Raw genomic sequence first — 12581 nt, forward strand, 5'->3', positions numbered from 1 at the left:
TTATGCAGAAGCTGCTTTTTCTTTGTCTTTCTGTGCCTTTATCTTTTGATTGATCTTCAACAATTCTGCCTGGATAGCTTTATCTTCTGGTGCAATCTCCTGAACTTTCTTAAGATCAGCCTGTGCTTGATCATATTCTTTTAATCCTTGCCATCTCTGAGCTCGATGGTACAGTGCTTTCATATTTGATGGATCTATTTCAAGCTCCTCCAAACAGCTGTCAAATGCTCCCTGCCAATTTGCCATCTTCAGTTTATAAGCACCAATATTCAACACACAGGTTAAAGCTACATGTTGCAATTTGTATCTGTCTGATTTCTCAATAACAAACTTTGAACTTTCCACATCTCTTAAAACTTTCGGATATTTTTTTAATGACCATCTCCCAGGTCTGGGATTTGAAAAAAGTATTTTCAATGTTTTTTAAGTTTTTTGTTATTAATAAACTTTTATTTACATCTTTTAAATCTGTATCTGCATCCTCGGGGAAATCTGGATGACTGTCACCGGAGCCTTCCTTTGGGAATACGCTCCAATCATCTCCTTCTTTCAATTTTCAGTATTCTGCAATAATGTAAAATTGGGCAGGCTTTTCACCTTTCACTTCTACATTTTCCAGTATCTTTGCCACACCCATTCCTTTAATTACGTGGCCAAACCCCACATGCTTCCCATCCAAATGCGTCGAAACTCTTGTGACAAAGAACTGAGAACCATTTATATTGCAGCCTGCATTTGCCATGCTCAACAAACCCTCGTGATCATGCTTATAATAGAAATTTGCATCTTCAAATTTTTCACCATAAATAATTTCTCCACCTATTCCATTCTGATTTGAGCAGTCTCCACCCTGAATCATAAATTTCTTGATAGTTCAATAGAAAGGACATCCTTTGAAATGGTGAGGTTTCCCAGTGATGAATCCAGTGCCTTTTTCTCCTGTACACAATGTATGAAAATTTTCTGCTGTTTTGGGTACAGTATCTGCAAATGAATCTAAGACAATTCGACCAACATGCTCCCTTCCGATGTCCACGTCAAAGAAGACTCAGGGGTTGCTGGGGTTGGATGGTTTGAGGGGACGGGTGCGACATCTTGACACTGAAAACACTTCCTTGGTGGATAGCTGGCCAAGTGCCAACAAGCTATTTCTGAGGCAGGGATTGGAAGACATGGGTGCTTTCAATTTTTGTACGATGATCTTTATCTAGTCCTCTCTTATTAAATCTAATAGATTGTTGAATTTTTTTCCCTAGTCATATGATTGTATCATCTTCAAATAGTGATAATTTTCCTTACCATCTTTGTATGTCTTACTTCTCTCTTTTTATATAATAGTTTAGGACTTTTAGCATCATGACAAGCAGGAGCTTTCAGAGTAGTGTGCTTTTGGTTAAGTTAAAAATTATTTAACTTATTGTTTTTAGGAATAACTATTACACTTCTTGTAGAATATGGTAAACAAACATATGTGTCAGCTAATGCAGAGATAATTCTGAGTAAAAGTAACCCCAAAGGCTCAGAGCCTACAACAAAAAATTTATTTTCCTTTTCAAGGATCTTCTTTGCATGTTAATGGTCCAAACAGCCATATGGACACACCTTGGATGTAAAGAAGGCTGTGAAATTTGTTATACCCTATTTTTTTAAAAGATTTTTTTAAAATTTATTCCCCCCCACCCCCCGTTGTCTGCTCTCTATGTCCATGTGCTGTGTGTTCTTTTGTGACTGCTTCTATCCTTATCAGAGGCACTGGTAATCTTTATTTCTTTTTTTTTTTAAGATTTATTTATTTTATTTATTTCTCTCCCCTTCCCCCCCTCCCCCACCCTGGTTGTCTGTCCTCTGTGTCTATTTGCTGTGTCTTCTTTGTCCGCTTCTGTTGTTGTCAGCAGCACGGCAATCTGTGTTTCTTTTTGTTGCGTCATCTTGTTGTGTCAGCTCTCCTTGTGGGTGGCGCCATTCTTAAGCAGGCTGCACTTTCTTTTGCGCTGGGCAGCTCTCTTTATGGGGTGCACTCTTTGCATGTGGGGTTCCCCTACGCGGGGGATACCCCTGCATGGCAGGGCACTCCTTGCGCACATCAGCACTGTGCATGGACCAGCTCCACACGGGTCAGAGGGGCCCGGGGTTTGAACCGTGGACCTCCCATGTGGTAGACGGACTCCCTAACCACTGGGCCAAGTCCGCTTCCCTTTATTTCTTTTTGTTACATCGTCTTGTTGTGTTAGCTCTCCATGTATGGTGCTGTTCTTGGGCAGGCTGCACTTTCTTTTGCGCTGGGCGGCTCTCTTTATGGGGTGCACTCCTTGTGTGAGAGTCTCCCCTACGTGGGGGACACCCCGGTGTGGCACGGCACTCCTTGAGCACATCAGCATTGCACATGGGCCAACTCCACATGGGTCAAGGAGGTCCAGGGTTTGAACCGCTGACCTTCCATGTGGTAGGCGGACGCCCTATCCATTGGGCCAAGTCGGCTTCCCCATTATACCCTATTAAAACTTGGTAGAAAGAAGGGAGATTAGATATTGATAGAGGTCTGTGCTATAGAAAGTGGTCAATATGAATATATATTTGAATGAATCCAAGATAATCAAAGTGGCTGGGTACATAAAAGCAATAGCATTTCTATAGCCTAGAAAGTATTTTTAAATAAAATACAATGTGAATGTTCCATGTATAATAGCAAAATAAAGTAAAAAGAGAACTGAGAAATAGCCCTAAAAAGAAATGTATAAGGAACTCTAATAATTTTATTTTAAAAAAGGATATAAATGAAAACCTATTAAATAAATACAGGAAAAAGGACTTGGCCCAGTGGTTAGGGCGTCCGTCTACCACATGGGAGGTCCGCGGTTCAAACCCTGGGCCTCCTTGACCCGTGTGGAGCTGGCCCATGCACAGTGCTGATGCGTGCAAGGAGTGCCGTGCCACGCAGGGGTGTCCCCCGCGTAGGGGAGCCCCACGCGTAAGGAGTGCACCCGTAAGGAGAGCTGCCCAGCGCGAAAGAAAGTGCAGCCTGCCCAGGAATGGCGCCGCCCACACTTCCCCTGCCTGCTGAGGACAACAGAAGCGGACAAAGAAACAAGACGCAGCAAATAGACACAGAGAACAGACAACTGGGGGAGGGGGGATTTAAATAAATAAATAAATCTTTAAAAATAAATAAATAAATAAATAAATAAATACAGCAATATATGTTTCTGGCTGAAAAATAATTAATATTGTAAAGGTCAAATTTTCCAAAATGAACATATGAACAAAGCAAAAGCAGTCTACTTTAAGCAGAATTTTTAAAAATGATACTTGATAGACTGATTTGAAAGTTCACCTGTAAGAAAAAATATCAAGCAAAGGTAACCAAAAAACTTTCTATAAATAAGTATAATAAAGTGAGGGGGTACTTGCCCCATTATATACCAAAGATTATTATAAAATAACTGCAATTAAAACATTGGTGTGGAAAAAAGCAAATGAATCAAAGTACAGACCAAAAATAAAATTTTGTATATGAAAATAGTATATCATAAATGCATAATTTCACATCATTGAGGAAATTATGTACTACTAAATAAATGGGATAAATGGCTATGGAGCAAGTTGCTATACGGTATGTCATGCGAACATAGGCTCAGGCACAACAGAAACTTTCGGCAAATGAAAGTTTGCTTTATTATTTATACAGAACAAAGGCTCCATAAGAGCCGGGGAAAAGATCCCATTAGGGCCAGTCTCCCAGGAAGGCCAACTGCTCAGTCAGGGTCGGTGAATTGTAGTTCTGCACTTCCGCGTAGGAAAGGACAGGCAAATCTGTGCAGCCCAAGAGGAGGGGGCTCTGCCACTGAGAGTTCCTGCCCTGATAAGAAGCTGGGGATGCTTGTTCCAGTTTGGTTCAGGTTTAAGGGATGGTCAGACCTTTTTATTAGACCCAACAACTCCCCCAGATCTGTGGAATGGAAACATATTGAAATATCTGCACACAATAGAACAGCAGGGAGTAAGCGAGAGGTGGGAGATGGCCACTAGGTGTGTCCTTGACCTCCCCAGCAGTGGCTATACTAACAGGAATAAGAAATGTGTTTTTCCTACTATATGCCATAAAGAAAAATAAATTCTAAATATCTAAATGTGAGAGGATGCATTTTACAAGTGGGTTTATAGCTACTCATTCCTGAAAGTCCACTAACAGTAAAATAAGAAATACAATAATAAATCCACAAAACAAAGAGGAGAGTAAATAAGAAGTAGATGAGAAATGTCAACATTTTGGGAGCTACAAAGCAACTCTTATTTCCCTCCCCTCCCCTCTCCATTTCTTCTTCCCACCCCATCTCTCCTCTTAGGTTAAAAGCCGAGGATCCCTGAAGATATCTACCTTCACACCACAATCCTTATTTTCCAAAAGCAACAGAAAATGAAAAAGATCTCTGGGGCAATGTCATTCACAGATGTAGTTGTGGACTTCACCTGAGAGGAATGGGTAACGGGACCCTGCTCAGAAGAAATGAACAGGATGTATGTTGGAAACCACAGCGACCTAATTTCAGAGTGATATCACATTGTCAAGCCAGACGTTATCAAGTTAAAGCAAGGAGAAGAGTCATGGATAGTGGAAGAATTCCTACTTCAGAGTTATCCAGGTACATTAGTGGAAGCAGTAAGGGGATTGGCAACTTGTAAATGCTTTTCAGGAATTTTAATGGCCCCAAATTTTGGATGTGGCTAAAGATAGACACTTGTAGGCTTTAGATACCTAAATTTCATTCCCAAAGTATTCCTTCCTCTCAAGAAATTTTGTTTGTAGAGCTGTTCCATGCTTATCACTATCTAGAATCTAATCACCTCCTCCTTCCTCTTAAACCTTGCATCTTTGCATTCTCTCTCTTTCACATTTTCAGTAACGCATTATCATAGATTTGTTTTTAGACCTTTATAAGTCTGTCACTAAAAAAAAATAACTTCTCTGACTCTTGTGTTATTACCTTCCATTTTCCTTCCCCTTCCTCTCCCCCCTCCTCTCCTCTCCTCTCTCCTTCCCTCTTCTGCCCTCCCATTCCCTCTTCTCCCCTCCGCTCCCCTCCCATTCTCTCCTTTTAAGGTCCAGAGTTAATTTGGCCTCTATTGTACTTCTGTTTCACCTCCAGCACTCACACAGATAGCCCTCCATGGGCAGATTGTTCATTGTGGTTGGGAAATGATTTTCAGACTATTGGCCGGGAGAAGATGCTATTGCTACTACCTTCTAGAGTAAGTGGGGAAAAGAAACCAGAAGCCCACTTTCCTTAGGGCAATGCCAGGTAATTGAAGGAAGGATGAAAGGAACCTGTGATAATGCACTTAAGTGGAAATCTATAGGAATACATTGTGTCTCAGGTTTCATTGCATAATGCTTGACATCCTGGCTAGAGGTTTTTCACACAACACGTGTATCTTTATTAAAGTTTCTAAACAAGAAAATTTCTAAGTAAAAAACAAGATAAGGTCTATCTTCCACAAAATAAAGAGAAAAATGAGGTTCTAAGGTAACGGGATGTAATGGCAAAGTCCCAAACACAGAAAGCAGCTCGATAGTAAGCCACCTTGGACTAGGGACTGGCATCCCTACCCTTCCTGCCCATGCTCAGATCAGATGATGCACCACAGTGGATAACAGTGGTCACTTGAATTGCTTGGGCCAGGAGTAATTTGCTCAAAGGAATGTGGAGATGGGTGAGTTAGAATGAAGAAGTTGAGATTTGGTATTAAAAATATTCAATCCAATCCACATGCTCATCAAGTGGGTTATAAATTGCCACTATCCAAAGGTCACATCAGTGAAAACTCAGACATGTCTCCCTTGAGAAATTAACATTTGGCAAGGTCTTTCCATGCTCCAGGGACAAGGAAACAAAACTTTGGTTTGCCAAGTTGAACTGTAGCTTAGGGTGTTAAGTGCGGAAGAGTCAGGCATAGGAACAAGAAAAATAGAAGAAATCTAATAAACAATACATAATTGGCCCCTTAAGATTTCATCCCTAAAGTTTAGAGAAAGTTACTTGTTCCAACTATACTTGCTTCAAATTTCACAACTTTGCCAACCATGCCACCCTTCCAAAGCACAAGATAGCCTCTTTCACTCTCCAAAGGTAAGTCAGATATATGTTCAGTGTTTCTTCAACACTTATTTAGCAGTGTGAATTATGAAACCATATTTCTGCAAGCAAGAGTCCCCTCCTGTAATCTTTAAGTCTAGGAGTATGGTAACTTGATGTGTTTCTCTTCTAGTGGATATCTGTCCAAAGACAATATGTTTTGACTATTCAAATTAGGGAGCAAGAACTTTTCAAGTGATTTATGTTCCCTACTTATGATGGATCTTGGCTTTCTTAGGAGCCCACATCAGATTTGCAGTTTTAGTCCTTGTTGCTCAGTGACCTCTTAAAATAGGGCTCTGGGTGCCAAGTCTGTGCTGATGGTACTTTTCTTTGCTGATGCCGGTACAAAGTTGTCTCACTCAGGAAAACCAGCTCTTTCCCCTCCAGATAACACTGCTGTGTGGAAAACAACTCTGTAAAGTAGCATCTCTTGTCTGAGATGTTTTCCAAAGCTGCTCATCTAGGATTGGTCCTAAATATAATATAGTCTATTAAGGTGCCAGTGTCTACACTACATGTTGAATAGGTTCCTTAGCTGGCAGATGTTTATAAAAATTCTTATTTTCAAGTTCATATTCACAAATGTATTAATTAAAATAATAATAAACTATTTTCTATTTTTATTATAACTAGATGTCTGTGTGCTTATACTCTGGGGTAATTTATGCCATTGTCTGAATTTTGTGGATATAAAAAATTATGTTCTAAGGTTTGGGGGAATATTTTCTATAAAGCAGTCAATCTAAAGGAAAGGACCTATTAAAATGAAAATAAAATGTTTGACCTGTATGAAAATGATGCAAATACATTATTAGGTAATGGTTAAATAGAGATTTTTCTATTTGTGGTAAAAATTTGACCAGGCTAGCCATCATGGCTGGGTCTAGTTGATAGTCATTCTCTAAATAATCTGAGGCAAAGAGGACAAGAGATGGCAATCTGAATGTGGCAAAGAACTGGAAGGAGCTGAGCGGAGGTGGGGGAAGGCTTAACCCCACTGGAGGCAGATTGTCTCAGGAGTCTCAACTTAGTTTCTGGCTCATCTCTGCACAATCTACTTACTTCCTTTCTGCTCTATCTTTTACTTAATCATTCTTTCCCCGTTCTATGTCTTTCTCCTTTCCACACTATTCTAAAAGCTCTAAGAAAAGGGATGTGGGTTTATGATCATCTTCACTCTGCTTTGGCAATGCAGATATAATTCTTGTGAAGTATTTTCTCTTCTTTACAGTGGAGATTATGATATAGTAGTTGTAGAACACAAATGAAGCTTACGTGGAAACAATTCAATAATTGTAAAGGTATGTACCTCAGCTAAATTATTTGGGTCTTCTATCTTTTGTTGGGGAATCTTGGGATATTCAATAATGTAACTAAATTTTTTTTCTTTTGTCTTTTATGTGTGTGTTGGGCACGGGGATAAGAGGATGTCCTGAAAGATCTCAGCTGTTCAAAGTTTTTGAGAATCTACCAATATCCTTGTGACACTATTTTGAGCAGTTTCCAAAAATGATAGAACCAAATTCTAAGTGTTCATTGCAAAGAGAATTAAATAAAGCACTTTGAGATTGAATTACAAGGCTAATAAGATATAGAAAGCTTTGCTGTATAGAATAGGACAACTTTTAAAATGTATAGATTAATTACATGTCAATAGAAGTGTCATCCATAAATGTTTATTTCAAAATTTCTTTTCTCCCATTTTCATAGTTTCCATTTCTCCTTCATTTGGTTTCATTTTTATTCCCTTGGATTCTTCATTGTACTTTTATCTTTGTCCTACTTTCTGGTTTCTATTTTCCTTTCTGACTACTTATTTTCTTTCTCTAACTTTTTACTTTCTCCCTTATATCTTATCACTAAATTTTCTCATTTATTTATTCTTATTTGCATTTCAATATCCTCTTCTCCTCTCTCATTTACCCATTTTGCATGGTATTCCCTTTCAGTTTTTTTATTTACATCTATCTATCTATCATCTATATTATCTTTATTAAATTTGGTTTAGTTCTGGTTTTTTTAAAGGAAGGTATTTAATGAATATTCATCACCAGTCTGTGAAGATTTGGGTGTTTTCCAGGTTTTATGTCTGCTAGCATACAGGTAAGTTAGTATGAAAAGAAGTTTGTAAACAGCTCATGCATGAGTGTCTGTCTGTATGTGGAATCCAAAGGGGACACTGTGGAAAGAACTCCTATGACTACTCTGAAAGAAGTCTCGGTCCTCTTCTCTATCCACGTAATGATTTTGGCTTAACCACATGGCCACCAGTTTTACCTCTGCTTTTGGTATGATTGCCAGGTGACATAGCCTGGTTTTTATTTCTAGCACCTCTTCTTGTAAGGTGTCACTGTGGGCTATTCATTCCAGTCTTTTTTAGTGTTACAGTAACTGTTTACACAAACAGTTGGAGGGGGACTTCTTGACACTATTTGTAAGCAGTCATCACTATAGAGAGTAGATTCCAGTTTCCCCTTGGAAGACAGCTCAAGAGGAAAAAATCTTGCTGGCCAGATGAGAATCATCCCTTCAGTCTAGTCAGTTAAGGATCATTTGTCATTTCTCATCTTTTCCTTTTTGGGTACATTCTTTTGGCTAGACAAAACTATACTCACATTCAGAGCTTCTTTTGAAAGTTGTTGGTTTTTTCTTTTTAAATAAGCATTGCTTTCCCCCCCACTTTCCCCCATTTCTGATATTGGATCCTTTCTGTTTCTATTATTGCCCATAATCTGACTGTCTGACTGTCAATTTCTTTTAGTGGTGAGGAAAGATCTTCCTGCCGTGAATTGTATCCCCAATTAGCTGCTATATTCTTTATCATATCAGACACAAAGTATAAACCTGATTTCCTATCAAAGTTTATAAAAGAGGTTCGTTAGTCTCATGCTGCAAGAAGTAGCCCCTAAATGTGGGATCTGTACTGATGTCTCTCCTCTACTTGTTGCCTGTGTGACTTGAAGGCTTCAGCTTCATAGGGAATTGGGGAGGACCTCTCCCTGTCCATCATGACAGTTGGAAAGTTTAATCTCTAAAGCAAATTGTTGATTCAGTTAGTTCTGCTGATATGTTTCCTGATTTTTATGGTAGATTGATACTCAGCTTTTAAACAGTGACTACTACTGTCCTGTATACAACATCATGCTGAATAAAGAGGTAGCATAATGGGCATGCCCTGGGTTATCAGTTAATCTTTTGTTTATCTATGGACTCCTCCATGTCCTAGCCACTTCATCTCTTCTTTCATTTGAAAAATAGAGGTAATAAGCCAAAGTTCAGAGTGCTGTTGTAAATATATTATATGTTATGATATTTCATTACATTACATGGATAGATATAGAAAGTAATTCATGTGATGCCTGAAAAGAATAAATCCTCAGTAAATAATAAGCGTTACGTTATATCAACTTGATACAGAAATGCAGTTATGGTTTTTTAGGTCTTCTCTTAGCATTCTTCCAATGCTCAAGATTTTTTACACTTTGGCTAGCCAAGAGTACTTCAGGAGCTTGCCAGTTTTCTTCTCTCCATCTTCCATCACAACAATAGTTAATGTTGAGAAGATTTTCTAAAACTGAACATGACTACTCAATTATTCACTGGGCAATTGACTTAGGTAAGCTATTTGAAATATTTTTACTTAAAAATAGGTCTTGCTTTAACTCTAACATTTGTCACTTTTTAAAAGTATTGAATATATTTTATTTGAAAAAAATTGCTTATACAGGTAATAGATCACTTAAAAATTCACTTTCTTGGCTGTATGTTACTGAGAAAAATTTAAGTGGAAATATCCTCCTTTTGGATATGTACTTGGAGATAGGTAGGAAAATGTCACTTTGTTGTTTGATTTTTAAAAGGACTTTGTTACAGAAATGTGAACACGTAAATGTATCAACCATAAACAGTCAGCTCCCATCAACGCCACCTGTGTGTTCTGATGCTACTTGGTGCATGTACACACCTGCTGATATTCCTGAAGATTTACTATATCACAGTTAACTTTGAGCTCTTGGCAGACAGGACTTTAAAAAGGTTATTTGTAAGTCTTACAATGTAGGACAAGCTACAATAGAAACACTTATTGGAAGTTATTCACCTCACTTTGTATATTTTTAGGTTTTATTTGTGATCTAAATAGTTGGTTGATTCACTTTCTTAAATCCTATACAAAGCTTTAACACAAAATAACTACTAATTCATTCAAAATCTATATTTTCAGGAAATATTAAATATATATATAAACATATATATTTAGAGAGACAGTCAGTGACAGAGACAGAGAGACACACACATGGAGATGGATAACTTTTAAAAAATATAGATGTTTGCAGTAATCATGAAAGTATTGGGTGAGAAGGAGAAAATGAAGTAAGTAGAGAAGCAAACACTTCCACATGGAGAAAATGTAGTTCATATCTTTAGATATAAAATATCATCTTAAGAGAAGGTGGATGCAGTGAAATTTCCACAAAACTCCCTGCTCATGTGACTGGAAGGCCAGGCTTCATTTTCATAATTGACCCTGATGACATCCTCAATCCAAATATTCTGAAAACTACAAATGTAGGAACCCATATGTTGGGATCAAAGCAAACAGACAGGGAAAGATTTTTGGGACTTGTATTTAGCTGTAATTTGTAGTGTGGTCTCTGTAGCTGCTGGTGAATCTCTTAAAGCATTAGAATACCAGAAATACTATTAAGTTGGGTAGAAGCACTGAAAATATTACCAGTCCTTATTTATTTCAGGGATTTCATGACTAGCTAATTTCCTAACCAGTATAATGTCTCTAGAACAAAGTTGTTCAACTGTGGAGGAATAAAAAGAAATTGATGTCCAAATAGATATAGTGAACAGAAAACTATAAGGAAGAGAAAACAAAAGAAATAATTATGCTATGGCTAACTTTGTACATGCTAGCAAAATATCACTCTTAATTATAAATTATTTATTTACCATTAAGATTTTGAATTATTTATTTTATGTTTTCAGATAGGGAAGAAACTTACTTATGTCTTTAAGCATTGCGCATTTCTTCACCAATATTGTAGCTGTGCACTTTGTGCCAAATAATTTTGGTGTGCGTAACTGAAGACTTCTAGTGCAAGGCTTTGAATGCAGTGTCTAACATCACATGATAATTTTCACGAATTTCTGTGTGACAATTTCTGAAAATCTATGATTTTAATAAACTTAGCATCTTGGAACTTATTCAAAACAGTAAAAAATCATGAATATCATACTGACTGAATATTACTATCTTTATAATGAACCTTAATTTAAAATCTCTATGTTGTAAGTTCTGTCATCTCTAATAGTCATTCCAAAAAGTTTTAGGTTGTCAGCTGTCCATCTAGAGTTATACCATGAAAGTATAGAAGACATTGAAATAATAATCTTTTATATAGACTCTTAAGGTGCTATCACAGGATTCTTTCCAAAATCTCAGATTCCCATCTACACCCTTTGGGTGGGGGTCACATTCTTCCTTCAGTAAGCGAGAAAACAAAAAAAAATTTTTTCTTGCATCCAAAAATCTCCTACTGCCCATGTCACCATGTTCTGTAATTAAACCTGACTTTCATATCCTTCTATCTCCACTGATGAGGACTGGTTCATATTATATCGGGAAATGCATGAGCTGCCTGTCTGAGAAAATGGTCATCATTAAGTAATAGCAGAACAATATTAAACACATCACTAAATTCTGCTTTAGAGGAATAAGAGATGAATTTTAGCAACTCTGTGTACCTTCTCATCATGCAACACCTGATCCTTGAAGCTGGCTATCTTGAACTGATCTCACCCACTGGGCCGCTGATGTGAGGTAAGTCTTGCTTTCAAAGTAAAAGGACAAGTTGCAGAAAATAAACTCAAAATTTACTTAGTAATACAAAGTATTAGAAGTTTATTAAAACACTCATGGTTTCATGAATGAATTCCAAGGAAGAGCGCTTGGTAGGGTGGTATTAGAGATATCTAGAGGGGAAACTAAGTAAACCAAAATTAGTTTAGTGTACTGAATGCTATTCAGAATTCAGAAAAAAATATTTCGCATGTGGACCAAAAAATTTCTCACCAGAAAGATAGGAATTATCCCTTATAACAACTATTAAATCAATTAGGGTTTTAATCTAAACACTTCATTAATTTACTTTCCCCATTAAAGAGCAGATGTTTGAGAAAAGAAATTATATTCCAATAAATTGAATTCTAAGAATGTAACTTCTTTTCTTCTTGATTCCTAGGTGCATATCTGGGTTCTATTATGTTCTTTCATGGATGTGCTCAAGCAGAGTCTGGATATTTGTTTGGCTAAAATGTTATAGGAGAACTTCAAGTATCAGATGCTTTGCCACTCCAATTAGTCTAAAAGGCAACTTTTTAATCCTCAGTTTCCATTATTTATTATTTCTACATCTTTAGTTTGGTTCTTAGAAGCAT

The 12581-nt window shown here is 37.4% G+C and overlaps 1 pseudogene; it reads right to left on the reverse strand.

The window, feature by feature from the left end:
- Positions 1-1094, reverse strand: LOC105744943 (peptidyl-prolyl cis-trans isomerase D pseudogene; annotated as a pseudogene).
- Positions 1095-12581: the final 11487 nt, after the last annotated feature.

Source organism: Dasypus novemcinctus, chromosome 5 (genome assembly GCF_030445035.2).
Source record: "Dasypus novemcinctus isolate mDasNov1 chromosome 5, mDasNov1.1.hap2, whole genome shotgun sequence".
Classification (NCBI taxonomy): domain Eukaryota; kingdom Metazoa; phylum Chordata; class Mammalia; order Cingulata; family Dasypodidae; genus Dasypus; species Dasypus novemcinctus.